This window comes from Herpailurus yagouaroundi, unplaced genomic scaffold (genome assembly GCF_014898765.1).
Source record: "Herpailurus yagouaroundi ecotype Mexico unplaced genomic scaffold, PumYag 193, whole genome shotgun sequence".
NCBI lineage: Eukaryota > Metazoa > Chordata > Mammalia > Carnivora > Felidae > Herpailurus > Herpailurus yagouaroundi.
The window spans coordinates 6246514-6273982 of NW_024412424.1; the positions used below are offsets into that span (position 1 = coordinate 6246514).

Sequence of the window (27469 nt, forward strand, 5' to 3'; positions counted from 1 at the left end):
CACACACACACACACACACACACACACACACACACACACACACACACCCCTACTTATGGAAAATGATCCTGTAAAGGCAATACCGGTGTTGTGTTGGAAGTGAAAGTACTGGTTTTATCCAGAAAGCCCAGTGTTCATTAAATGAAAGAGACTGCCCAATTTTATCGTTATTCTATTCTAAAAAATATACAAGTATAATAAATTCTGTAAGTGTTCTACAGATTTGCTAAACTAGTTCTACAAGTATTCCAGAATTGATTTTAATGAATTCACGAAAGAACTTCATCCCACACTTACAGAATCATTTAAGGTCACTTAATACTCAGTTATGCCTTAAAATGGTTAGTTATGTAATTTATGGACAAAAGGATATGACACAATGTTATTCTCAAATATGGATATTCAGGAAGTTCCAAAAATGTACTCTTGTGAATGAGAACTATGTACTTAAAAGAAATTATCTCTCCTTGAATATTTATACTATTCCTTTCCTACTTGTACAAAGTTTGAATTTAAAAGGATTTGTTACTGGGGGCAAGAAAAGAAAGCTGGATACAGAAGTGTCTAAGCTTCACGGAAGCACTAGTTTAATCTATAGCTTTCAGTGAGTCACCTTACAAGGGCTGAGTTCCCTAATCTGTAAAATGAGAGTGGTATGTTAAATGATTCCTGAGGTTGATTATTCCAGAAGCTGTTAATAATTTAAAATCTTTTTTTTTTTAATGTTTATTTTAGAGAGAGAGAGAGAGAGAGAGAGACAGACAGAGCATGGGTGGGGGGAGGGGTGGAGAGAGAAGGAGACACAGAATCCAAAGCAGGCTCCAGGCTCTGAGCTGTCGGCACAAAGCCTGATGCGGGGCTCGAACCCACAGTCTGCAAGATCATGACCTGAACCAAAGTCGGACACTTAACCGACTGGGCTACCTAGGCGCCCCAAGGTGCTAATAATTTAGATTCATCACTTAAGTTAGAAATAAACAAACAAATTGCATATAGACCCTCAATGTGCATGTGTGACTTTTATATACCAAGTACTCCCAATTATAACTGGGTTCAGGTTTATTAAAAGGCAAAAGTTTTTTGGCAAAGGAAGAGACTAAAAACAAACTCATCACTGCACAGGGCCCTGCTTGAGCAAATCTGACTGGAGCTTAAGAAACTCCACCCAGTTCTGGCTAACATCAAAGGAGACTTACACAACTCTGCCAGAAAATAAGCCCCATATTATTTAACCAGGCACCAAAACAACACACAGTTTTCAAGCATAGTGCTTTGGACATCTGATCTTTCATTCTGACTACATGCCTGAAGTGAAACTGAAGTGAGAAGAGTTTTGAAAATAGGTGAACAAAGATAAGAAGAAATGACATGACAAGATGATGAAGCAAAGAAAAGAATTTTGGTCTCTTGACTACACTCTTACTATTAATAGCTATGTGCTCATAAAAAGTATATAAGAAGATATGATGAGGTCACAAAGCACCCGCTTCTGTTACATGGGGTTTTTTTAAAATTTATTTATTTTGAAAGAAAGAGAGAGAGAGAGCACGTACAAGTTGGGGGAGGGGTAGAGAGACAGAGAGAGAGAATTCCAAGCAGGCTCCATGCTGACACAGCACAGAGCCGGACACAGGGCTTGAACCCATTAACTATGAGATCATGACCTGAGCCAAAATCCAGAATCAGACGCTTAACTGACTGAGCCACCCAGGTGCCCCTTGTATGGTTTACTTTAGATTACAAATTCTGGAGTTAGCTCCTAAACTGAAAGATATAGGTCTATACAGATTAGTGTTCATATCTAACTTAAATACACAGAAGTATGGCCAACTTTTTAAGCTCTCAAAATTCCTCTTGAAAATTTCAGGTCAGGGGCGCCTGGGTGGCGCAGTCAGTTAAGCGTCCGACTTCAGCCAGGTCACGATCTCACGGTCCGTGAGTTCGAGCCCCGCGTCAGGCTCTGGGCTGATGGCTCAGAGCCTGGAGCCTGTTTCCGATTCTGTGTCTCCCTCTCTCTCTGTCCCTCCCCCGTTCATGCTCTGTCTCTCTCTGTCCCAAAAATAAATAAACGTTGAAAAAAAAAAAATTAAAAAAAAAAGAAAATTTCAGGTCAGTCTTACCTATAGTTAGTCACTCCAGACCTGTGCTCATTCTGTCTGATGAGAAATTAGCAATCCAGTTTGCAAATGGTCTGTTACTGCCTTTGTCCTCCTGTGTCCCCCATCCCCTCCCCACTCCAGACATACCCTGTCTCCCAAAGGTGCTGCTTGGGAGGTAAAGTGGAGGAAGAAAACTCATGAAAAAGAACAGAAGCCTAATTCCCACCAACATACTGAAACACTTTTCACAACCACTGTCATAATTTCACTTCATTCTGTCACATTAGCCAAATCTGTACCAAGATTCTTTTGCAGTAGCCAGCATTCTCTTTTTAAAAAGTGTAGAATCCTATTTCACAATTTCGAAAGGGTAAGGGAACATGCACCCCAGAAGGTCTATAATTCCACCTTAGTGTGAATAGTGTAAATTTGGTTCTTATGAAGTAGCTTTCCTCTTTTTTTAAATTTTTTTAATGTTTATTTATTCTTGAGAGAGAGAGAGAGAGGGCAAGGGAAGGGCAGAGAGAGAGGGAGACACATAATCTGAAGCAGGCTCCAGGGTCTGAGCCTGACGCGGGCTCGAACTCACAAACAGCGAGATCATGACCTCAGCCGATGTCAGACGCTTAGACTGAGCCACCCAGGCACCCCTCCTATTTTCTTTTTTTTAAGTTTACTTATTTATTTTGATAGAGACAGAGACAGCGCAAGCAGAGGACGAGCAGAGAGAGAGGGAGAGAGAATCCCAAGGAGGCTCTGCACTGCCTGCTGCAGAGATCCGCATGGGGCTTGAACTCACGAACCGTGAGATCACGACCTGAGTCAAAACTAAGAGTTGGATACTTACCTGACTGAACCATCCAGGAGCCCCTGAAGTAATTTCCTCTTAATCCCAGAGATCAATTCCATGGAAAGTGAGTTTTTGGTTTCAGTGTGAAAAGGGAGAATAATAATTTAGCAACACAGAATATTTCAGGGAACAAAATAGGTCTGTATAAGGTATCAAAGTAGGGAAAGGGTATGTGGGCCCCAAGGCCCTAGGAGGTAAAAGAAAGAGAGGTAATACAATGTCAAAGGCAAGCTTGACATCTTTTAAAATATTACCTCCTGTCAGTTTTAGAAGAAAGGAAGAAACTTTCTTCAGTCACCTGGACTAGTTGGGAAACAAAATTATCATTTATAACATTGTTTATCTTTTTTTAAAACATTTTTTAATGTTTTTTTATTTATTATCAATAGATGGAGAGAGAGCATGAGTAGGGGAGGGGCAGAGAGAGGGGGAGACACAGAATCCGAAGCAGGCTCCAGGCTCTGAGCTGTCAGCACAGAGCCTGACGTGGGGCTCAAACGCACAAACTACGAGATCATGGCCTGAGCCGACGTCAGACGCTTAACCAACTGAGCCACCCAGGCGCCCCTACCTTTTAAAATTTTTTAAGTAATCTCTACACCCAACTTGGGGGCTTGAACTCACAATCTCGAGATTAAAGTCATATGCTCCACCAACTGAATGAATCAAAAGTCATATGCTCCAGCCAGGCGCCCCTAACATTGTTTATCTAAAGGAAATGCTTCTGAGTTCCAAATAACCAACTTAATAAATGAACATTTAATAATAATTCTTGGGGTGCCTTGGTGGCTCAGTCAGTTAAGCATCTGACATCAGCTCAGGTCATGATCTTGCAGTTCATGAGTTCAAGCCCTGTGTTGGGCTCTGTGCTGACAGCTCAGAGCCTGGAGCCTGCTTTGGATTCTGTGTCTCCCTCTCTCTCTGCCCCTCCACTGCTCATGTTTCTGTCTCTTTCCCTCTCTCAAAAATAAACATTAAATTAAAATAATAATAATAATAATAATAATAATAATAATAATAATAGCTCTTGAAGGCAGAAGACCGCTCATAATGCTCACTTAAATTTTCTCCATGATTGATATTGTCAGTTTTGGGGGGGAGTGGCGGTAGAGGGGTGAATTATGGACAAGACATACAACTAAAAAGACATGCGGACTAATATTTTCTTCTATACTTTTTTTTATTTTTTTGGCAAGACTGATTTAAATGACAGAGAATTCTGAGGCCAAAACTAAGCTGCTATCCCAGGACATTAGTGAGAGTGCTGTGACCAAAATGCAATGCTTGTTCCTCAGGTTTGGAAGAAACCCAGTGACCCAGCCAGTTCCAGAGACCCACTTATAACCTACATGGCTAGTGGTATAGCGTGTACCATAAAGATTTCATATTCAACATGAGATTTTTTGAGTTTGTCTAGCAAGCTTTCAGTTACTACATGGGGACTTTACTTCTCAGATTGGTTTTAATGAAGTTTTCAGAGGCCTATTATATATCAAGCTGAACCTTATTTGTCTGATGTCTGTGTTCTGCTTGTAATTAACTAGAAAAGTAGTTTGATTTGTACTTTCAATCAAAATGGTATTTCATTCAGAGTAAAACCAACGACCTGTATGGGAATCAGCTACCATCTTACACAGCTCATAGACACATGGGATCCCCAAAGCTAACCTGAATTTCTCCTGCTCCTCCCCAGATCCAGACTGGCAAATGGCAACACACAACTCAGCCACAACTTGACTATCCTAGCAATAAACTCCAACCCCCTGTTGAATATATTAAGTTTCTACCCCCAGGTACCTCCCTAAACACTTCAAGGACAACAGCTGTACTATTATGAACTGATGGTATTTACAGCCTCCGCAGGGTTCTGTTCAGAACCACCATTTGTCCTGTTCATCATAGGATTAGCGACAGAAGAAAGCCCTTGATTACTAGAATAGCAGAAGCTACTGCCCAGTGACATTCCTATATGAAAGAGCACATGGATTTTACTTCCATGCAGTCCCAAAAAACAAAGAGCTCCTTTTCCCACTGCTTTTTTAGGGAGCCCTAACCTCTAAATATAAAAACACTGCATACATATGCACACACATATTCAAATACATAAAACCTTGCAGCACAAGGCTGAAAGCCCAGCTTGCTTACTTACGGGAACTATCCAGGCAGCTTGTGCTCAGTCCTGACCAAATGTATTTTGAACCTCTAAACAGGCACCTGTCTGCCACATTTATTTCCAAGTGAATTTAAACCTATTTCCCCAAGAAGAATAATCTACACTAGATACCTCCCACTGTGAGCCATGTGACACAGACAGCATGATGTGTGCTGAAGTCTGGTTATGTGCGCCAAAACAAGAGACGACAATGACACAGCACTTACATTTCTGCTATAACCATCCTTCAGAGTGACTCTTCAGTTTTATCTCAATTAAAAACAAAAAAAGTGAATCTTAGGATGATTCTCAATACCTGATCCTTCCAAATTTGGGAAAAAAAAATAGTATTTTTTAAAACGTTACTCTCCATCCCACTTATTCCTCCTCAGTCTAAGACCAAAAACTATTCAGAGTTTGCCTACACCTATCCAAAAACTATTCCTAAACATTTAAGACTTTTATAAAAACACCAGGTCAAATAATCCAGGATCCAATTCCCTCATTTTAACAACTGACAAAAAAAGAACCAGAAAAAACAAGTCACTTATAAATGAAGCTGGACTGAGGATCAGACTAAGGCGAGAGTCAGCAAACACCAGAAATACAAGAAGCATATGATATAATGGACAAAATATTGGAATTTTATGGTTTCTGCTTTTATCTGACACAATGACATCACTATCCTTCAAAATCTTTTTTTTTTTTTTTTTTTTGCTGTACCTTTTCTTCTTAAAGTATGAAAGCAAAATTAGGAAGAGTCCTAAACATCCGGAAAAAAATCTCAGCTGACTTAAAAGGACCCCAATCCCTATTAAGAAAAAAAAGCCCCCAAACTCCTTAGTGTAACATCAAGGTCACATAATCCTACAGGGCCCAGCCCTATGACCTACCACAACCGACAGCAGTTTTCCATGTAGGGTCTCCCTATATTTTAGTCCCACGGGACCAGCTGCCATTTTTATAGGCATATCATTGACATTATCACCAATACCCTTGCTCATCTTGCTCTTCATACTTCAAAGTCTTGAAATCAAGGTCCACATCAACTATCACCTTTCCTGTTTCTTTTTCAAATCTGTTCTCCCAGTGCCATTGAGAATTAACACATCATCTGTACTTCTATTGTAACAGTACAGTCTGATTTGTACTGCAGTTCATTTATATACTAGTGGCTCCTATAATTGCTAGATCCCAAAGAGGAAGGACCATGTCTAAGCAATGTATATACCCTCTCCTAGCAGATTACTTTACATAGAAGATGGGCCAAAACAACAAAAAACAACAAAACAAAGGGGCTAGCTAAACAGAATTCTAAAATGGTATGATTGATCTAATATTTTAAAAAATTTTAAATATTTTTATTAATTTTTGAGAGAGAGAGAAAGAGCACTAGCGGGAGAGGGCCAGAAAGGAGACAGAGGATCTGCAGCAGGCTCCGCACAGTGAGCACAGAGTCTGACGCTGGGCTTGAACTCACGAACTGTGAGATCATGACCTGAGCCAAAACTAAAAGTCAGCCGCTTAACTGAATGAGCCACCCAGATGCCCCTAAAACGGTATGACTGAAGTTAATAAAAAGCATGTCTAATTTGAAATTACTCAGGTGCTGGGGCTCCTGGGTGGCTCAGTCAGTTAAGCCTCTGACTTCGGCCCCGGTCATGATCTCACAGTTCATGAGTTCAAGCCCCGCACTGGGCTCTCTGCTGTCAGTGCAGAGCATGCTTGGGATTCTCTCTCCCCGCTCCCTATCCCTCCCTGCCCACCCTCTCTCTCTCTCTCAAATTAAAAAAAAAAAAAAAAAAAATCAGGTGTTAAAACTACAAAAACTCTTCAGAACTGAAAAAAAGAATAAATATACTCAAGGTTGAAGGCTTATCATTAATTAAGAATATTCACCTAATTTCTTCCACTTTCCAAGCATAGCTTATGCCAGAGCAATCATGTTGTCTGCAATCATGGAAAGAAAGCCAACAAGGAGTAACTATACGAGCCAGCTCTCTATGCTGGTCATCTTATCATTATTAGGCAGGGCAATAAAAATAGCCCTCTGCTTTTAGAAAAGCACAACAACATGATGCAATATGTCAGAAACAAATAGCATTTTGCTCAAGAGATAAGTTACCACCATCATGTTAACATCATTGTATAAATATTAAAAGTTTTCTAATTTTTAAAAAGTTAAATCTCCATAGTATCAGCTCACACATCTCTGTGTAGTAGTAGTAAATATACCATGTAATTTCAAGATTACTTAGTTTTGGGGAAATTGGGTGAAAGCAATTAGCTTTCTGCTCTTAGCTTTTGAGAACTATTTAAGAAAAACCTCTCCATCAAGCCAAGTGAAGTTTCTCTCCTAAGTTCAGAGCCACAATATGCCAAATTTTATTATCTAAGATGTCAGTGAAAGTGAAGTAAAATCAAAGGCTGAACTAAGAGGAGATGGGGATTTGTGCTGATAATTCCATAATTATTTATTATAGACACACAATGTGTGTCTCCTCCAGAGTCCCACGGGGCTGAGCTCCTAAGGGTTCCCTGCTGGCTCAGTCAGAAGTGCACACAACTCTCAACCACAGGGTTGTGATTTCAAGTTCCACCTTGGGCAGAGGGCTCATTTTTTAAAAAGGGAAAATAAATGGGTTTAACAGAACTTAAAAAAATAAAACGCACGGTGGACTCTGAGTTCCTAGATGGTAAGGACAACATCTTTTTCACCTTTTATCCTGGGCATCTAATACAATAAAGTGACACCTGGTAGGATCTCAAATGTATATTCATCCTGCTGAATGTGCTCTATTCCGTATCATGACACAGCCTTCTCTTGCCAGGGCTGACATCTGCCCAGCTGGAGGGAGTCTCCTGGCTCTTCCTTGTCGGTCCTCAGCACAGAATCAGAATTGGGGTGCATTGGCCCAGCTCTTCTGAGCAGGAAAGAAGAAGGCATAAACTATAGGAATACTCAGCAGGCATTTTGTAGAAAGACCTTAGTGGTAGTAAATGCCTTGCCTTTAACATAAAAGTGCCTTATAAATGCTTTCAAATGGGGGGGGAGGGGAGTACTAAAAAAAAAAAGTCTAGAAGTAAAAACAATTTTAAGTGAAAACTGAACAAGCAAGGTGAAAAGTCAAAGGAATCTTTCAAACTATTATTAACTTTTAGCATTTTACCTGAAATGGAAGTAAAGATCAGAGTTAAAAGTAAAATGCCACTGAATCAGAATCATTCAGAAACAGAGCTGGGCAATTTCAGTTTTTAAACGATAATTCTGAAGGGCACCCACAATTGAGAGCTACTAATCAACAATCCACTTACTACATTAAAGACAGAATTTGTAAAACTTAACACTAGAAAGAGATCAAGTTCTCTGTTGTTGGGAAGGTAGGTGCTTTAGATTATGTTTATTAGAAGTAAAGTCTGACAGGGATTCTTATACAAGTTAATATTGAGGGAGTGCCTTCAGGAGAAACCTGTAAGGGAGAGAAAGGAAGCAAAATTCTGGTTTCAGCTGAAGTCTAGCCTATGCCTCCTGACTGGGAAGCTATGAAACACAGTCGCACCAGTCAGTCCCACCATGAGATAAGGGAGCCACGTTTTTGTAAACTTCATCAGGCAGTCACTGGCTAAGAACCATGTGAAGAGGAGGGACATAACTTCCTAGGCATCTCTGGGGGAGGTGGCTCCTATATGGTATAGCCTTTGCTAACACTCACAACAGCTGGGGATTGGGCCGTATGTGTGTGAGAGACAGACTCTAAGCAAAAGGCCATTAGTAGAAATTAAATGACAAGTTTAATTCACTAAGATTTACCAATATTAAATATTAAGCTTGTATGTACCTACCAACATAGCTGTTTAAAAAACAGGTGCGCCTGGGTGGCTCAGTCAGTTGAGTGCCCAACTTCAGCTCAGGTGATGATCTCATGGTTCGTGGGTTTGAGCCCTACATTGGGCTTTGCATTGACAGCTTAGAGCCTGGAGCCTGCTTTGGATTCTGTGTCTCCCTCTCTCTCTGCTGCCCCTCCCCCATTAACACTCTGTGTGTGTGTGTGTGTGTGTGTGTGTGTGTGTGTGTGTGTGTCTCAAAAATATTTTAAAAAGTTTTAAAAATAAATAAAAGACATAAAACTTCACCCAAAGAAAACAAAAATACCAATTCAAAAAGGTATATGCAACCCTATGTTTACTGTAGCATTATTTGCAACAGCCAAGACAGGGAAGCAACGCAAGTGTCCATCAACAGACAAATGGATAAAGAAGATGTGATACACAGACACACACACACACACACACACACACACACACACACACACTTTAATATTACTCAGCCATAAAAAAGGATGAGCTCTTGCCATTTGCAACAACATGGATGTACCTAGAGGGTATTATGCTAAGTGAAATAAGTCAGACAAAGACAAATACCATATGATTTCACTTATATGTGGAATCTAAAAAACAAAACAAAAAGCAGAAAAGAGACCTATAAATACAGAGAACAAACTGGATTGCCAGAGGGAAGTGGGATGGAGGTAGGTAAAATGGGTGAATGGGAGTGGGTGATACAGGCTTCCAGATAGGAAATGAACAAGTCACAGGAATAAAAGACACAGCATAGGGAATACAGTCAATGATGTTGTAATAGCACTGTATGGTGACAGAGGGTAACTATACTTGTGAGCACAGTATGACATGAAACTAAGTTGTACAGCCAAAACTAATGTGACACTGTGCATCAACTATACTTCAATAAAAATAAAACAAAAAATAAAAATAACCTTACTGAGGAGAAAGAGAGGAGTCCTCCTTCACAGGGGGATACTGTAATACACCTCTTTCTTTCAGTAACTGACACATCATGTAGACAAAAATCAGTAAGTATATACAAGCTCTGAACAACTCAACCTACAAGTTTCAGCTAATGGACTAGAGAGTACACTGGGAAGACACTTTTCTAGCACACATGGAACAGTTCATTTTTTTTAATAAATGTGTACTAGGGGCTCCCGGGTGACTTGGTCAGTTAAGCATCCAACTCTTGATTTCTGCTCAGGTCATGATCTCAGGGTGATGAGACTGATCCCCAAGTAGAGCTCCACATTGAGCTTAAGATTCTCTCCCTCTCTCTCCACCCCTCTCCCGCACACACACTCACATGTATTCTCTCTCAAAAAAAAAAAAAAAAAGAGAGAGAGAGAGAAAATAAATGTATACTAAGACGTAAAATGAATCTCAAATCTTAAAAATCATTATTGTAAGAGAACAAACTGATGGTTACCAAAGGGGGGGATGGGTGAAAACAGGTGATGGGGATCAAGGAGTGCACTTATGATGAGCATCAGGTGTTGCATGGAAGTGCTGAATCTCTATATAGTACACCTGAAACTAATATTACACTGTATGTTAAATAAAAAGCTTTTAAAAAATCATTATTGTACAATATGCATTTAAGAAACATCATAAATAAGTTAGAAATAAAAACCTGAATTTTTCAAAAATTTGAAAATTTTAAAACTCACTACAAATAATCCATGAGTTAAAATCATAATAGACATGAAAAAATACTCAGAAATGAATAATAACAAAAATATTACATTCCAAAGTTTGTGAAATATACTTAAAAAGAGAATCTGAGGAAGTCTCCAGCCTTAAGTGCTTGTAATAGAAAAGAAGGATATAAATAAATTAGTTAAAATCCATCATAAGAGTTAGGTAAAAATAAATGTGAAGAAAACCAAAGGAAGGAAATAAAATCCTAAATGAGAATAAGGCACAAAGAAAGAAAAGAGAAGATCAATAAAGCAAAAGTTCTCTCTGAGGAGTAACAAAGTTAACAAACCTTTGGTAAGACTGACCCAAACAGCAGAGAAGACATAAGTGAACAATTTTAGAAAGGACAAATTGTAACGCTACAAATGCAGCAGAGGAAAAAAGATTTTAAACAACTATGCCAACAAATATGAAAATCAGATGAAAAAGACCATTCTAGGGCACCTGGCTCGTTCAGTTGGAAGAACATGGGACTCTTGATGTTGGGGTCGTGAGTTCAAAGCCCCACGTTGGGTGTAGAGATTACTAAAAAAAAATAAACTTAAAAAAAAAAACAAAAAAACAATTCCTGAAAGAGCATACAATAACTGAATCAAAATACAATAATAAATTAAAAATCTAAATAGTCCCAAATCAATTAAATTGAAACAATATTTTTTTTTTAATTTTTTTTTTTCAACGTTTATTTATTTTTGGGACAGAGAGAGACAGAGCATGAATGGGCGAGGGGCAGAGAGAGAGGGAGACACAGAATCAGAAACAGGCTCCAGGCTCTGAGCCATCAGCCCAGAGCCCGACGCGGGGCTCGAACTCACAGACCGTGAGATCGTGACCTGGTTGAAGTCGGACGCTTAACCGACTGCGCCACCCAGGCGCCCCAAATTGAAACAATATTTTTAAGTCTCCCAAACACACACACACACACACACACACACACACACACACACACACACACACACACACCCCAAAAGATTTTAAAGGAGTTCTACTGAGTATTCAAGGTGAAGATAACTCGAACACAAACTTTAGAAAATAGAAGAATTCTCAGGGTGCCTGGGTGGCTCAGTCATTTGAACATACAACTTCGGCTCAGGTCATGATCTCACGTTTGTGAGTTTGAGTTCGGCATCAGGCTCTCTGCTGTCAGCGAAGAACCCCGCTTTGGATCTTCTGTCCCCCTCTCTCTGCCCCTCCCGGTTGCACTCTCTCAAAAACAAATAAGCCTTTGGGGCACCTGGGTGGCTCAGTCGGTTAAGTGTCCGACTTCAGCTCAGGTCATGATCTCGCGGTCCTTGAGTTCGGTCCTTGAGTTCAAGCCCTGCGTCGGGCTCTGTGCTGACAGCTCAGAGCCTGGAGCCTGCTTCGGATTCTGTGTCTCCCTCTCTCTCTGCCCCTCCCCGTTCATGCTCTGTCTCTCTCTGTCTCAAAAATAAATAAACGTTTAAAAAAATTAAATAAAAATAAATAAACCTTCAAAAGAAGAAGAAGAAGAAGAATTCTCACCAAATCATTTTATGAGGCTAACAGAAGTAATCTGTAGTGATTAGAGGCCCATATTCCAACCTGACTGCCAGAGGTTCAAAGTTGGGTTCTACCACTTAGTATCTTTGTGGCCTTGAGCAAGTTTCTTCACCCTTTTGCTTCAGTTTCCCCAAATGTAAACTGGGTGTTTAACAGTATTATCTACTTTCTGTATCTGTTAATATATAAAATAGTTCCTGGAATAGTGTGTGTGTTTTATGTATTTGCTATTGATTATATGATTATTGATAATATACATCTACTACCAAACCCAGACAAGAAGAATACAATAATGGGAAATTATAAACAAAAATAAACTTACGAACTTAGATCGGGTCAGCAAACATTTTCTGTACAGAGCCAGAGAGTAAACTGTTTAAAATTTGTGGCACCTATACTCTATCACAAATACAGGCAGTCCTGGCTTTGCATAGTTCTAATACACACAAATTTCAGTGACCATGGTTTAGTTAAGCAACACCAGTCCCCCAACAGCATGGTTCAAGTTTCAGCTCCCATGGTATATTAACTGTGAATAATTGCATAAAGCACAAAATCTGCTGCTAGCTCCTCAGTATACAAATTGCTACGTAAATAACAAGTGTGCGTGGAAATCAGTGACCTATCACATCACTTCTTCAAAGTCTGTTGGTGACTGGTCGCTGAGCATCTGTTATTCAGTTCATGCATAAACAGTGGTGCTAACTCCTCATCTCCCAGTGATAAATTCGTGTGGCATTTTATGAAAACGAGTAACCAAAAGAGAGAACTGGTCAACAAAAATAAATGTGCAGCAAAGAATCAAAAAGTAGTAACGCTGGAAGTGAAATTTACATCAAATGTAAATGTAGTTCTAGAAAAAATAGCTCGCTGTGGGAATGCTGACACTACCACCATTCAAAAGACGTGCTGCCAGAGGAACTCAGTGAAGGTAAGCTCATCTCCATAAATGAGAATAATGGCTTCTTGAAAAAAATTAAAAGGCCTTAGAGGAAGTGCCGCTGGCAAGAAATCTCACATTAGAAGAACTCTTGAAGATACTCTGTGGCAATGAAAGCACAAAAGACAAATGCTGGAAACTGATCTAAACCTAGAAAGGAGTAGGGCACAGAAGAGATAGATATCTGGGTCCATATCATAAATTATGATAAGAAGAAGCCCCGACACTGTTCAAACTATTCTTGGTAAGTTTTTTACAAAGAAAAAAACATTTAAATTCTCAACATTTTTAATGTTTTGAATTACAGTGTACTAAACATTAATTTTCCAATTTTTTCATTTCCCTAAGTTTTATATAAGACAAGAGAGCTTTTAAAATTTTTTTAAAGATCACAATCATAATTTTCCCCTTTGATTATTAACTTTGCTTTGCAGTTTCAGCCTGTTCAGCCATTTTTTGCAGTCCCAAACTACTGTGCAAAGTAAAAACTTCCTGGTCTCAACACTGCCATTATAGAGTGAAAGCTTCCATAGACAATACACATATGAATGAGTGTGTCAAACATTCTTAGCTCATAAATTATACAAAAACAGGCAGTAGGCCGAATTTGACCTGTGAGCCATAATTTGCTGACCCGACTTAAATGAAAAAAATCCTAAAATAAATATTAGCAAATCAAAGCAAGTAATGTATAAAAGATATATCTTGAACTCAGTTGGCTAATAAAATCTTAGAAGGTATCTATCAACGTATTCAGTATATCAACGGATTAAGTAAGGAAACTAAAAGCTCATCTCTCAATAGAATCAAGCCTCTGGAAAAAAAGACTCAATAAATTAGGATGGGAGGATCCTGTATCTGACAAAAGGTATTTACAAAACAAACAAAAAACAAAACAAAACCTGCCACAAACATCATTCTCTTGAGATGGGGTAGAAATAAGAACGTCTAATATTGCTGCTGCTAATCAATATTGTACAATGAGACAAGAAAAGAAAAAATTAAGAGCATAAGGATTATGAAGAAAAAATCATAATAACATTGTCATTATTTGTAGGAAACAACTATATAGACAGGAAATAAACTATTATATTTTGTAAATGAATTTAGCAAGGTTGTTCAACTCCAGGCAAATTAAAACCCAACTGTATTTCTACATACTAGCAAAAACAACTGGAGAATATTTTTTATATAACATTTACAGTGGTTATTTTCTTAAAAATTCCTAGGAACAGCTAGGATCTACTAACACAGAATGGATCCATGAGGAATGATATGTTTTATACTTAGGTACAAAAGAGTGTATATTACATATCACAGAAAGAAAAAGGGAGGGAGAGTGAACAGAGATTACTGTAAAACAGCAGTCAAAATCAACTGAAAGGCTTTTGCTGACTCTCCAAATTTAACCTGAAGTGGGCAGAAGGCAAAAAGAACTTTGCCTCCTCACTGGAATGTGCTTCCCTATTGGTCTGCAAGTCTGCATGTGCTGACCTTTAAAAGACAGTATAAGGTTTGTCTGTTCTCCCTTCTACCAGTGGGTTGATAGACTGGACATGGGTGGACCATGACTTGGTGGCTCTGATGTTGGCTATATTCAATATTCTACTGTATTTCTTGTACAGCACTGGAAGATTTTTGCCATAGATGCATTTTTAATCCTTCAAAAATAAGGCATAATGAGGTAAGAGAAGCTTAAACCACAGTTGAAATTACAAAAGAAAATAACAAGATATAACCATCCTGAGGGGGAAAAAACCTCTCCTAAATACAGCAAGCACCGAAGAGTTCTTAAACAAAATTGCAAAGGCTTCCAAACTATATTTCTTCCAAGAAATTGGGAAGTAAATTCTGAGTAATCAAAGGTACAAAAGGTAACATACAATAGGAGAAAAATTTTGGTGGTAAACACAAAATTAAAGAAAGTACAACCTAACTAGGAGTGTGGCAGAGATGTGTTCAGCACTCTTAGATCCTGTTTCTTCTTCCTGGGTACTCACAACATTTCCCACCACCCTTACAGTTACAAGTTGAGACCATAAGACTGGGTTCCAGTCAATGGACTCACAGCTAAAGTAATATGCTTTAACACAAAACATTAATGAGATGCTCCTTGTTGTGCTCTTTGCTCATTTGCTCTTTGCAAATGAATACAAAGGATCCACTGGAAGACTCCAAGACACCAGATGGAAGGAGATGAAATTCTTCAAACATCACAGGAGGCAAGAAATAAACTTTTACTGTGTTAAGCCACTGAAATGCTAGATATGTTAAAGCAGATAGCATTAATTACCCTAATACAAGGATCTTACTATCTAACCTCCACATTTTACAAATAAAGAAAATGATGAACAAAGTGACTTTCTAAAAATTACACTAGTTGCTAGAATACCATGTCTCCTGACTTTCCATAGGGAACTTTTACCTAGTAAAAGATTTCCATGCTAAATTTAGAATTTAAATTATTATCTGAATATTTGTTAGAAGGCCACAAAAAGGCAGCAAGATAGACAGTTTCTCACATAAAGATGAGGAACCTTAAATTTCTACAAAAATGCTTATGAAAATCTCAGAGGCATCCATCCCAAATATTACGACCGACACTAACTCTCACATTCTGACTTATATCAGTAAAATTTGGCTGGAATTATTAAAAACTTTACATCCAACAACAGAGCAATAAATTACGTAAAATTTGCTATAATTTGTTACTCTACCACCCTCATTTTGTAAGGAATATCTGAAAAGTATTAAACAGTCTATCTAAGTATACCATGTGAAACTGGTTATTTGTGAGTATTTCTATGAAGAGTATTGGGCATTAGGCCTGTGGTCAAATATAAAGCTTCTGATTAGGCCTTTATTAATACAAGAGAAGGAAAAAAAAACAACCCAAGCTTTTAACAATAACTCAAGTCAGATTTAAATTCCTCATTGGGAGATCATCTGGCCTCTCTTTACCTCAGCCATAAACTAGATATAAAGCCTTTGACAAATCAGCTCACTTTATTTATAAAAAGACAAGAATTCTCCAGGAAGTCCTTTTGTAAGCCTTCCGTCCTATGATTGGACTCTGGTCAGGTCAACAAAATGTACTAAATATTTATTAGGCAGAACCAAATAAAATTGTTGATATTTTACTGTTCTTTACCTATAAAAACCGCATTTTCATATAGCTTTATCTAATCCTAAGTGCCACTTGCCGCATTCAAAAAAGTACTGAATTATTTTGGCATGTATATACACATTTTTTTTTTAGAAGAAAAACGAGTATGCTGATTTAGGGGTTCCTGAACTGTTGTCATTAGAGCTAAAGAGCAAAATCTATACATCTGAAGAGAAAAACTTTTTTAATTTTATTTATTTATTATGAAAGAGAGAGAGCAAGTGTGAGCAGGGGAGGCGAGAGAGAGAGGAAAGAGAGAATCTCAAACAGGCTACGCACTGTCAGTGCAGAGCCTGACACATGGCTCAATCCCATGAACTGTGAGATCACGACCTGAGCCAAAATCATCAGACACTTAACCGACTGGGACACTCAGGCACCCCTGAAGAAACTTTTTACATATTCTCTTTTCCTGACTACTTGCAGCTATGTGCTATTTACAAAGACACTACACAAATTCAGTTAATTAAAATATTAGATCAGAATACTAATTCAAATATTTTGGCCAAAACTGCTGCAGTTGCTGTGTAAACATAAATCCTACCTATCATTCTGTCAGTTTAGACTTCTGCTTAAAGATTTAGGATTAAGTGTCTTGGGCTCACAGAGTATTTACATTACTTGTAAATAGCCATTCCCATGAAAGACTAAATCATGAATGCTCGTATTACATCCCATTCAAACACAATTTTTTCTAAAAACTTTTCCCATCCACACAAAACAGAAATTTAGACTAGACCTCATGATAGAGGTCTGTTTTTTTACTAAATCCCTTATAACAACACACTCTTCCAAAGACAGTGCTAAGAACCAAATCAACATACTTTTTACAAAATCACTGCACCAGACCTAAGTATGTCAAATGAATATCATTAACTTGTATTCCCAAGAGTGTATGAAAAATGAGGGTGATATATGGAAGTGCTGAATTACTATACAGTACACTTGAAACTAATATCACACTGTATATTAACTAATTGGAATTTTTAAAAAAACAAGTATAAAAATTTATTTCCTTTGCCTTTAATATTTTACTAGAAGAATCGTAATCTTCCAAACAAAACCACCTTCTGGATAAAAAAACAGTCTGAAGTCAAAGGAAGAGATAACCATCTTCTCTCTAAATTCCTAACTGTAGTTTTTCAAATTCCAGTTTTGTTGTTAGAGTACATGGTATAAGTCATCCCGCAATCTTATGCAGTTGATTTTAAGCAATGAAACTAGACACATCATTACTCTCATACACAATGGCCATCGACTGATTAGCTTAAACTAAAAACAAGGAAACAGGGGCGACTGGGTGGCTCCATCAGTTAAGTGTCCAACTTCAACTCAGGTCATGATCTCACAGTTCATGAGTTTGAGTCCTGCATCGAGCTCTGTGCTGACAGTTTGGAGCCTGCAGCCTGCTTCAGATTCTGTGTCCCTCTCCCTCTGCCCCTCCCCAACTCACATTCTTCTCTCTCTCTTTCTCTCAAAAATAAACATTGAAAAAAAATTTTTTAATAAAAAATAAAAACAAGGAAATAAATCAAACTATAAAAATGATATGCCCTGCATAACTATGAAAATACTCCACTATCAGCTCTAATGTTTCAATACAGCTTTCATCACATTACAATTTACTATTCACTTATAAGAGGGAAACTTAAACTATCCAGTTTACTCTCAGACTTCATAACTAGTAAAATGAGATCCAAAGCAGTTTCTTCTGGGGGGTCTGAGGGGTCCAGTTGGTTAAGCATCTGACTTTGGCTCAGGTAATCTCACTTCAGGAGTTTGAGTCCCACATCAGGTGAGCTCGAGCCCCACTCCAGGCTCCGCACTCTCTCTCCCTCCCTCTGAAGTTAATTAATTAATTAAAAATAAACAAAGAGGTTTCCCCCTTTGGGAAGACATCCGGCTAATAAGTGGCAAAGCTAAAATCAGAACCAAAGTCTTCCATCTCCCACCCAGCCGAAAGTTCGCTCTACAGGGTGAATACTCGCTGAACCTGCAAGAGAGGCACTCATTCAGAGTTCATAAAGTAGCAATGCTAGGTCAAACAAGGCCCTCCACGTATTGGCTTGCTGACTGCTTTGGGAAAACTATGCCAACGTCTCAAAAACCAGGAATTTTTGCATGAAGTACCAATTCATAGCTTCTTTCAAAAAATCATACAATCGTGGGGCGCCTGTGGGGCTCAGTCGGTTGAGTGTCCGACTTCGGCTCAGGTCATGATCTCATGGTTCGTGAGTGGGAGCCCCGCATTGGGCTCACTACCGTCAGCACAGAGCCTGCTTTGGATCTTCTGTCCCTCTCTCTCTGCCCCTTCTCTGCTCATGCTCTCTCCCGGTGTTCTCTCTCTCTCTCTCTCTCAAAAATAAATATACATTCAAAAAATGATACAATCAGACAACCAACTTGCTTCCCACTCAGCAATAATATACTGGAGCTGAGAAAGAAATGCCTTCTGTAGACACCCACTCAGTGTATGCAGCATAGTTTTATTCTAAGCCAGCTTCAACTCATTCACTTTAACTGCCAGGATGCTGTAGGAGTTTAAGTAAGAAACTCCTGCACTAGAGCTATTTAAGTCATCATCAATTCTAAACAGTCCCTAATGGTTGTAGGATTTTGGCTCTGTTTTAGTGGCTGGGTTTAACTAAATCACGAAGTCACTGGACAGGAAAGAAAATTAAAAACAAAAACAAAAAACCCATACTATGAGCACAATCAGAACTCAATTCACACATCTAAAACATTTTACTTTCCTAGAAAGCAATAATCACTAACTCTTCTTTCAAGAGTTGTAGTCAAGGGGTGCCTGGGTGGCTCAGTCGGTTAAGCGACCGACTTCAGCTCAGATCATGATCTCGAAGTTTATGAGTTCAAGCCCCGCATTGGGCTCTGTGCTGACAGCTCAAAGCCTGAAACCTGCTTCAGATTCTGTGTCTCCCTCTCCCTCTCTGCCTTTCCCCTACTCACGCTGTCTCTCCTTCCTTCAAAAATAAACATGTAAAAAAAAAAAAGAGTTGTAGTCAATGACACGAAAAGCTGTGTTCTGACATGTCTGCTTTAAAGAGCAAGAATGCATACTCAAGAAAAAAAAAAAGAATGCATAGTCATATTTCCTAAAATGGTAATCTCGATGGTTTAAAATCCTATATAGTATAGCTACAGACCACTAGTGTAATGGCATTTTACATGGTATTTTAAAAGTTAGTACTATAGTTGGCAGTGCTGATCCCCACACAGACAACATTCCGTATATAACTTGACTCCCCCAAAATTTAATAGCCTACTATTGCCCAGAAGCCTTACTGACACCATAAACAGTCAATTAACACATATTTTGTATGATATATACATTATATTACATTATATAATACATTATATTCTTACAATACAATTCTTACAATAAAGTAAGCTAGAGAAAAAGAAAACGTTAAGAAAAATTGTAGGGGCGCCTGGGTGGCTCAGTCAGTTAAGCATCCGACTTCAGCTCAGGGCATGATCTCATGGTTCATGAGTTGGAGCCCCACATGGGACTCTGCACTATGCTAACAGCATGGAGCCCGCTTCAGATTCTGTCTCCCTCTCTCTGCTCCTCCCTCAGTCACACTCTCTAAAAAATAAATAAGTAAACATTAAAAAAAGCAGAAAAAAATTGTAAGTAATAGAAAATACATTTACAGTACTGTACTATTATTTATCAAATAAAAATCACGTATAACTGGACCAGCACAATTCAAACCTGTGTTGTTCCAGGGTCAACTGTATTAGCTTTCCTCCCAGCTGTCGTTAATAATTGTCTTTCTTGGGGTGCCTGGGTGGCTCAGTCAGTTGGGCGACCGACCAGCTCAGGTCATGACCTCGTGGTCTGTGAGTTCAAGCCCCACATTGAGCTCTGTGCTGACAGCTCGGAGCCTGGAGCCTGCTTCAGATTCTGTCTCCCTCTCTCTGCCCCTCCCCTGCTCACGCCTCTGTCTCTTCCCTCTTTCTCTCAAAAGTAAATAAACATTTTTTTTAAATTAAATAATTTGTCTTTCTCTTTTTTTATTGAGGTAAAATTTACATAACACACAAGTAACCACTTTAAAGTGTGCCATTCTAGGGAAGCCTAGGTGGCTCAGTTGGTTAAGTGTCCGACTGTTGATTTTAGCTCAAGTCATAATCTCACAGTTCGTGAATTCAAGCCCCACATCAGACTCTGTGCTAACAGCACGGAACCTGCTTGGGATTCTCTCTCTCACTACTCCTCCCCTGTTCATGCTCGCTCTCTCTCTCTCTCTCTCTCAAAATAAACAAACTTAAAAATAAATAAATAAATAAAGTGTGCAATTCTGTGGCATCCACTTCGGTCTAGTTTCAAAATGTCCTTAATATTTTTTTAAGTTTATCTAATTATTTTGAGAGAGACAGAATGCATGAGTAGGGGAGAAGCAGAGAGGCAGAGAGAGATAGAGAATCCCAAGCAGGCTCTGCACTGTCAGCACAGCGCAGAGCCTGATGCAGAGCCCAAACCCATGAGCCATGAGACCATGACTGAACTGAAATCAAGAGCTGGACGCTTAACCAACTGAGACACCCAGGTGCCCCCTGGTTAATATTTTTAATTAGAGAGGCACTAAACCAAACGTAAAAGAGCCGCTGTGTTTTCAAGTAATTTATCACATCTTAAGAAAAGGCCCAAACTCAGGTTCCAATCATAAGTGTATCCTGAGCCTCTTTACCATTGTAATCTCTTTCTACACGTGGCCAGCCAGAGTGAGCAGGTACTGTGCCAAGTACCTTTCACCTTCTACACATCAGTAGTATTTTATCACAAAGAAAATCCACACTCCTGCCCTGAACATAACCACAGTCAGGCTTATTGTGTGGTTAGCCTACCCAGCCAGCTTTTGTTTCAACAAATACTTGAGACATTGCAAACTACTTAGGAAGGAATGATCTCATTCTACTGACCCAACAGCCAACTTTATCAAAAAGCTTTTTGTTACAAGCTGTGATAACCCAGGAAACCAGAGCTATTTTTGTTTGAGCAAGGAAAAGGAAAAAAAAAAAAAAAATCACAGGGAAAAAACAGCTCACATACTGACCATTTTAAAAAATCACTGATTCTACAGAATTTCCCCCTTTCTTTGGTGTCTGACCACAGAGGAACAAAGAGAAAGACTTTCAGAATTGTTTAATGCCAGGAAAAAAGTCATTATTGTGGCAATTAAAAAGCAAACTTCAGGGGCGCCTGGGTGGCGCAGTCGGTTAAGCGTCCGACTTCAGCCAGGTCACGATCTTGCGGTCCGTGAGTTCGAGCCCCGCGTCAGGCTCTGGGCTGATGGCTCGGAGCCTGGAGCCTGTTTCCGATTCTGTGTCTCCCTCTCTCTCTGCCCCTCCCCCGTTCATGCTCTGTCTCTCTCTGTCCCAAAAATAAATAAAAACGTTGAAAAAAAAAAGCAAACTTCATATTCTGGTCCAAATAATGAACCTACCTTGGGTCCAATTTATATAAAAAATAAGAAATCCTCTCCATTTATATTCCAGATACTATTCTAATTACTTTATATATATTAATTCAATGACTACGGTGAACATTTCTAGTACATAGGTATATTATTATCCCTATTTAAAATGAGGACACCAAGGAACTCAGAAGTTATATAACCTGCCTAAAGTTACTCAGCTAGTAAAGTGGTAGACCCCTACTCTTAACTACTGCCTCTCCCAGCAACTTTTACAGTAAGCTCTAGGCAGAGCTAAAAGATCATGAAACACTCTGAAAATGCAGAGGCAATTTAAGTACTGTCTCCAGCACCTCCACCTACCAGCCCCTAAAACAGATAAAAAGACGCCTCCAAAACTGAGAAGTATAGAGAGCAGTAGTAGGAATGGGTAAATGAGCAGGCCAGTATTTAGGCAAATATAAGGACTTCTTGCCCTATGACATTAGATGTACCAGACGGGAAAAGATAAGGGGGAAAGGAAGTGCTTAGAAAAGCAAAATCTTACTATTGCTGTACTAGTATCGAAGGATCTGGAGAGCATAAGCAATCCAGTCACTTAGAGTATTCCCTGCTATGTGAAAACAGACATTTTGTCTAGCTCTCCTCAAGTTTAGGTGAAAAAGCCCAAACTATATTCATTCCCTTGCTCTAAATCCGTGCTCACCCAGCATCTTTCCCATCTAAAATAAGCCAAGATTGGGCTGGGGAGGGAGGAGAAAAGCAACAGGAAAACAGAGCATTCTAATCACTACAATGTCAGTCTCATTTGAAAATTCAGTACCTAAAGTTAAAAACTGTAACGTAGATCCTGAAGGCCTGTAACTGGTTAGCTCCTCTCACCAAAACCACCACTGACCTGACCCCCAAAATGTAATTTCTCTCAACGTCCACCAAAAAAATACAATTGTTAATGCATTAGCATTCACCGCCGATTAACTTTATTCCTATTTTTTAAATTCTTTTTTTAAATGTTTATTTATTTTCGGGGCGCCTGGGTGGCTCAGTTGGTTAAGCATCCGACTTCAGTTCAGGTCATAATCTCGCGGGTTTGTGAGTTAGAGCCCCACATCTGGCTCTGTGCTGACAGCACAGAGCCTGGAGCCTGCTTCGGATTCTGTGTCTCCCTCTCTCTTCCTGCCCCTCCCCAACTCATGCTCTGTGTCTCTCTCACTCTCTCAAAAAATAAATAAACATTAAAAAAAATTTTTAATAAAACAGGAAACACAAAATAGATCAAGAGCACTGTTTAGAGTGAAACCTTCCTAAATTTCCATGTGTCAGTAAGCATGCAGAGAATCAAAAGACTAGAGATGATTGATTTAAACAAAGGAATCTACAGCAGACAATGATAAGGAACAAAAGGTAAGGTAATCTCTTCTGGTTTATGTACCAGCTCTCTGACATCTAAAGGTGAATGTATGTCCTACAATATGATGAAACAAAAAGATGGCTATATGTCCTACAGAGAGATAGACTAAATTAGATTACTGAACTGTAGCCTGAGAAGAGTTCTGAAGATGGGAATGCAAGCTGGTGCAGCCACTCTGGAAAACAGTATGGAGGTTCCTCAAAAAACTAAAAATAGAACTACCTTACGACCCAGCAATTGCACTACTAGGCATTTATCCACGGGATACAGGTGTGCTGTTTCAAAGGGACACATGCACCCCCATGTTTATAGCAGCACTATCAACAATAGCCAAAGCATGAAAAGAGCCCAAATGTCCCTCAATGGATGAGTGGATAAAGAAGATGTGGTATATATATATATACAATGGAGTATTACTCGGCAATCAAAAAGAATGAAATCTTGCCATTTGCAACTATGTGGATGGAAGTGGAGGGTATTATGCTGAGTGAAATTAGAGAAAGACAAAAATCATATGACTTCACTCATATGAGGACTTTAAGAGACAAAACACATGAACATAAGGGAAGGGAAACAAAAATAATATAAAAACAGGGAGGGGGACAAAACAGAAGAGACTCATAAATATGGAGAACAAACTGAGGGCTATGGGAGGGATTGTGGGACGGGGGGAATGGGCTAAATGGGTAAGGGGTACTAAGGAATCTACTCCTGAAATCATTGTTGCACTATATGCTAACTAATTTGGATGTAAATTTTAAAAAATAAATTAATTAAATTTTTTAAAAAAAGTGTTCTGAAGACAAAAGCAGATATAGTTTGCATAAAGCTTCCCTGGCCCCGCACCTCAAGTACATGTCCCCACCCTGTCTTGGATGCTTAGTGGCTCCAAATATATTCAGTGAAGACAGTAATATAAGCACCAACATGAAATAAAATCTTAAAAGGAGAGGCACCTGGTGGGCTCACTCAGTAGAGCATACTACTCTTGATCTCAGGGTTATGAGTTTGGGCCCCAAACTGGGCATGGAACCTACTTATAAAAAAATAAAATAAAATAAAAATGCAGTGACCAAACAAATTTCAGAGCATTCTTTAAAAAAAAAAAAAAAAATCTGAAAAGGAAACAAGTAAACTCCAATAAACAAAGTTCTGAGGAAAGGAAAGAGTGACTTTAGGAAGAGGCAAGGCTGTCACAAGAGTTCTAGAACATCATTTCAATTTCTGGAGCACTTAGGAGCTACACCAGGATTAGTGCAGGTAACATAGGAGTAACAGTGGGTTAAGTATCTCAGTACACCGAATCACAAGTCATTTTTAGTATCGATTCTTCCTCTTCAATCCTAAAATAACTGTCTCTTGCTTAATAACTAAAACTTCAATTTTTTTTCACCTTTTCAAGACCTACCTCAACTAGCTCCATCTCTGTGAAAACCTACTGACTTCCAGAACACTCCTTATGTTATGAGCTTCTACCACCACTGGCAAACTATTATTTATGGGCCTATCACTCTTTATAAACTGTGAGCTCAAGAGCAAGGATTTTCAGTGATCTCTGCATGCTCACCAGCACTTTTCCCAGTCCAGGGGCATGGCAGATACAAAACAATGTAAAATAAAATAGGTTGTACATTTTTCTAATTCTGAGGTCTTCAATTTTTCTGTTTTAACCACAACCCACAGGTAAACAAAAATTCATCTTATGTAATGACCTAAATTCACACACATACACATATAAATGGAACTGAAGTTCTGTGAATCAATACTAATCTTTACTATATAAAATGTACTGATGTCTGACGAGGGAGCATAAGGCAAGCTGATACCCTGAAAACCACCCCCTCCCAGGTGGGATATGTTTGATATTCCTCAGGCACTCCAGGCTGCCCAAGAACAAAGGAAAGGACAGAAAACAAATGGTTAAACTGATAGTCTCCCTCAGTTTACAAGTATCTCATCAATAGCCTAATCTCCAGGAACTCCCTACTATCTTAATAATGCTTTGCTAGAGGTAAAAACAACCTTAGCTTAACAATACCTAGGCCTCCAGTAATCCGTAAACCCTCTTCAGCACAGGAAAATCCCTTTAAGAAACTTTCTCTTGACTTTATCTCCCCCAACTCCACAGTATATAAGCAGCTACTCTGTACAACCCCAGTGCAGCTCTTTCTGCCCAAGGGTCCTGTCCCCGTGCTTTAATAAAATCACCTTTTTGCACCAAAGACGTCTTCAAAAATTCTTTCTTGGCCAGTCGTTGGTTCCAAACCCCACTATCACCCCAAAACCCCACCAATGTCTTCTGTTCTTTTTTTTTTCTTTTTTAAGAACTGCCGGTGACCCACAATCTCAAAATTTCAATTCTACCAAAAAACAATCTCTTAAGAAATGGAGATACACAATTAAAAGTAGTTTTCAGGGGCACCTCAGTGGCTTAGCTGGTTAAGCTCAGGTCACGATCTTCCAGTTCGGGAGTTCGAGCCCCGTGTCAGGCTCTGTGCTGACAGCTCAGAGCATGGAGCCTGCTTCAGATTCTGTGTCTCCCTCTTTCTCTGCCCCTCCCCTGCTCACACTCTATCTCTTTCTCTCTCAAAAATAAACATTAAAAAAAAATTTTTTTTTAACAGTTTCCAAATTTTAATGGAGACATCATTGGGAAGATGGCTTTAATTAGATTACAGCATCCTAGGGGGCGCCTGGGTGGCGCAGTCGGTTAAGCGTCCGACTTCAGCCAGGTCACGATCTCGCGGTCCGTGAGTTCGAGCCCGCGTCGGGCTCTGGGCTGATGGCTCAGAGCCTGGACCCTGTTTCTGATTCTGTGTCTCCCTCTCTCTCTGCCCCTCCCCCGTTCATGCTCTGTCTCTCTCTGTCCCAAAAAAATAAATAAACGTTAGATTACAGCATCCTAATCCCAGAATCTGATTTGGAAAATCTGGATAGAGGCCCAGGAATCTGCATTTCAAACTACCCTCAATGGTTCTGATGTAGATGATAAAACTGTACTTATCAGAAACATGGCCACACTCAGCTACAGGTTATTGGAAGTATCAGTAAGAGGTTCCTGCCTTGCTAATGGATTGGTTTTTAATCTGAAAGCTGTCAGGCTCAACACTGCTTTTATAGACTTCCTCTCATGGAACTTGGTAAACCACCAAAATCTAAAACTGTTCCTCTTAACTACAGCTCTTCACACCAAGAAAACAAAAGAATGATATGAATGAAAGGCATTTTTGTTGCCAAGTCATTTGCTTTATAACTGAAAGGGCTTTTGAAAAACAGTCACACTGACCATACAACTGGCATATGTAGTCATCAGTTTGGAACTCCTAAGTACAATTGGCCTATAACTCAAAAGCAATCAAGTAATAGCTCAAAGTCTGACCACAAACTGTTTGAAAGCCAATGGTAAAATAAAAGCTTTCTAAGAGCACCCTACAAGCCTCCACTTCTTGTAATTACGAGCCAGTAAGAAGACTTTTGATTCCTGAAAATTTTAAATTCAAAAAAGTCAATATCAAAAGAGCACCAAACACTGGCAATGAACAATCCAAAAACGAAATTAAGAAAATAACTCCTTACAACAGCATCAAAAATAACACTTAGAAATAATTTACCATGAAACAGGTAAAATTTTTACTATGAAAAATACAAAACACTGGTGAAAGAAATTAAAGATCTAAACAAATGGAAAGACATCTCAAGTTTATGGATGAGAAGACTTAATTAACATTGTTAAAAATGGCAATTATTACCTAAACTCATCTACAGGGTCAACACAATCCCTATTTTGATAGGGGATCCCCACTGGCTTCTTTGCAGAAACTGGCAAGCTAAATTCTAAAATTCGTATGGAAATCCAAAGGACCCAGAGTAGCCAAAACAATATTGAAATCAGAAGAATACATGGGGAGGACTCACACTTCCAGATTTCAAAATCTACTACAAAGCTACAGTAATCAGGCACCTGGGTGGCTCAGTCGGTTAAGCGGCCGACTTCGGCTCAGGTCATGATCTCGCGGAACGTGAGTTCGAGCCCCGCGTCGGGCCTGTTTCAGATTCTATGTCTCCCTCTCTCTGACCCTCCCCTGTTCATGTTCTGTCTCTCCCTGTCTCAAAAATAAATAAAAAACGTTAAAAAAATTTTTTATTTTATTTTTTTTTTATGTTTTTTTTTTATATGAAATTTATTGTCAAATTGGTTTCCATACAACACCCAGTGCTCATCCCAAAAGGTGCCCTCCTCAATACCCATCACCCACCCTCTCCTCCCTCCCACCCCCCATCAACCCTCAGTTTGCTCTCAGTTCTCAACAGTCTCTTATGCTTTGGCTCTCTCCCACTCTAA

The 27469-nt window shown here is 39.1% G+C and overlaps 1 protein-coding gene across 24 annotated transcripts in view; it reads right to left on the reverse strand.

Moving 5' to 3' along the window:
- Nucleotides 1-27469, reverse strand: part of MAP4 (microtubule associated protein 4) — a 207912-nt gene that overhangs the window by 132845 nt on the left and 47598 nt on the right. The window contains exon 1 of one of the 24 annotated variants that reach the window (XM_040445204.1): nt 15293-15296. The exons of 22 other annotated variants lie outside the window; for them this stretch is intronic. The gene's annotated coding sequence lies outside the window, so the exon portion shown is untranslated. Of the gene's footprint in view, nt 1-5098; nt 5207-15292; nt 15297-27469 lie in introns of those variants that run through there. One more of the 24 variants, XM_040445203.1, reaches the window with a different exon arrangement.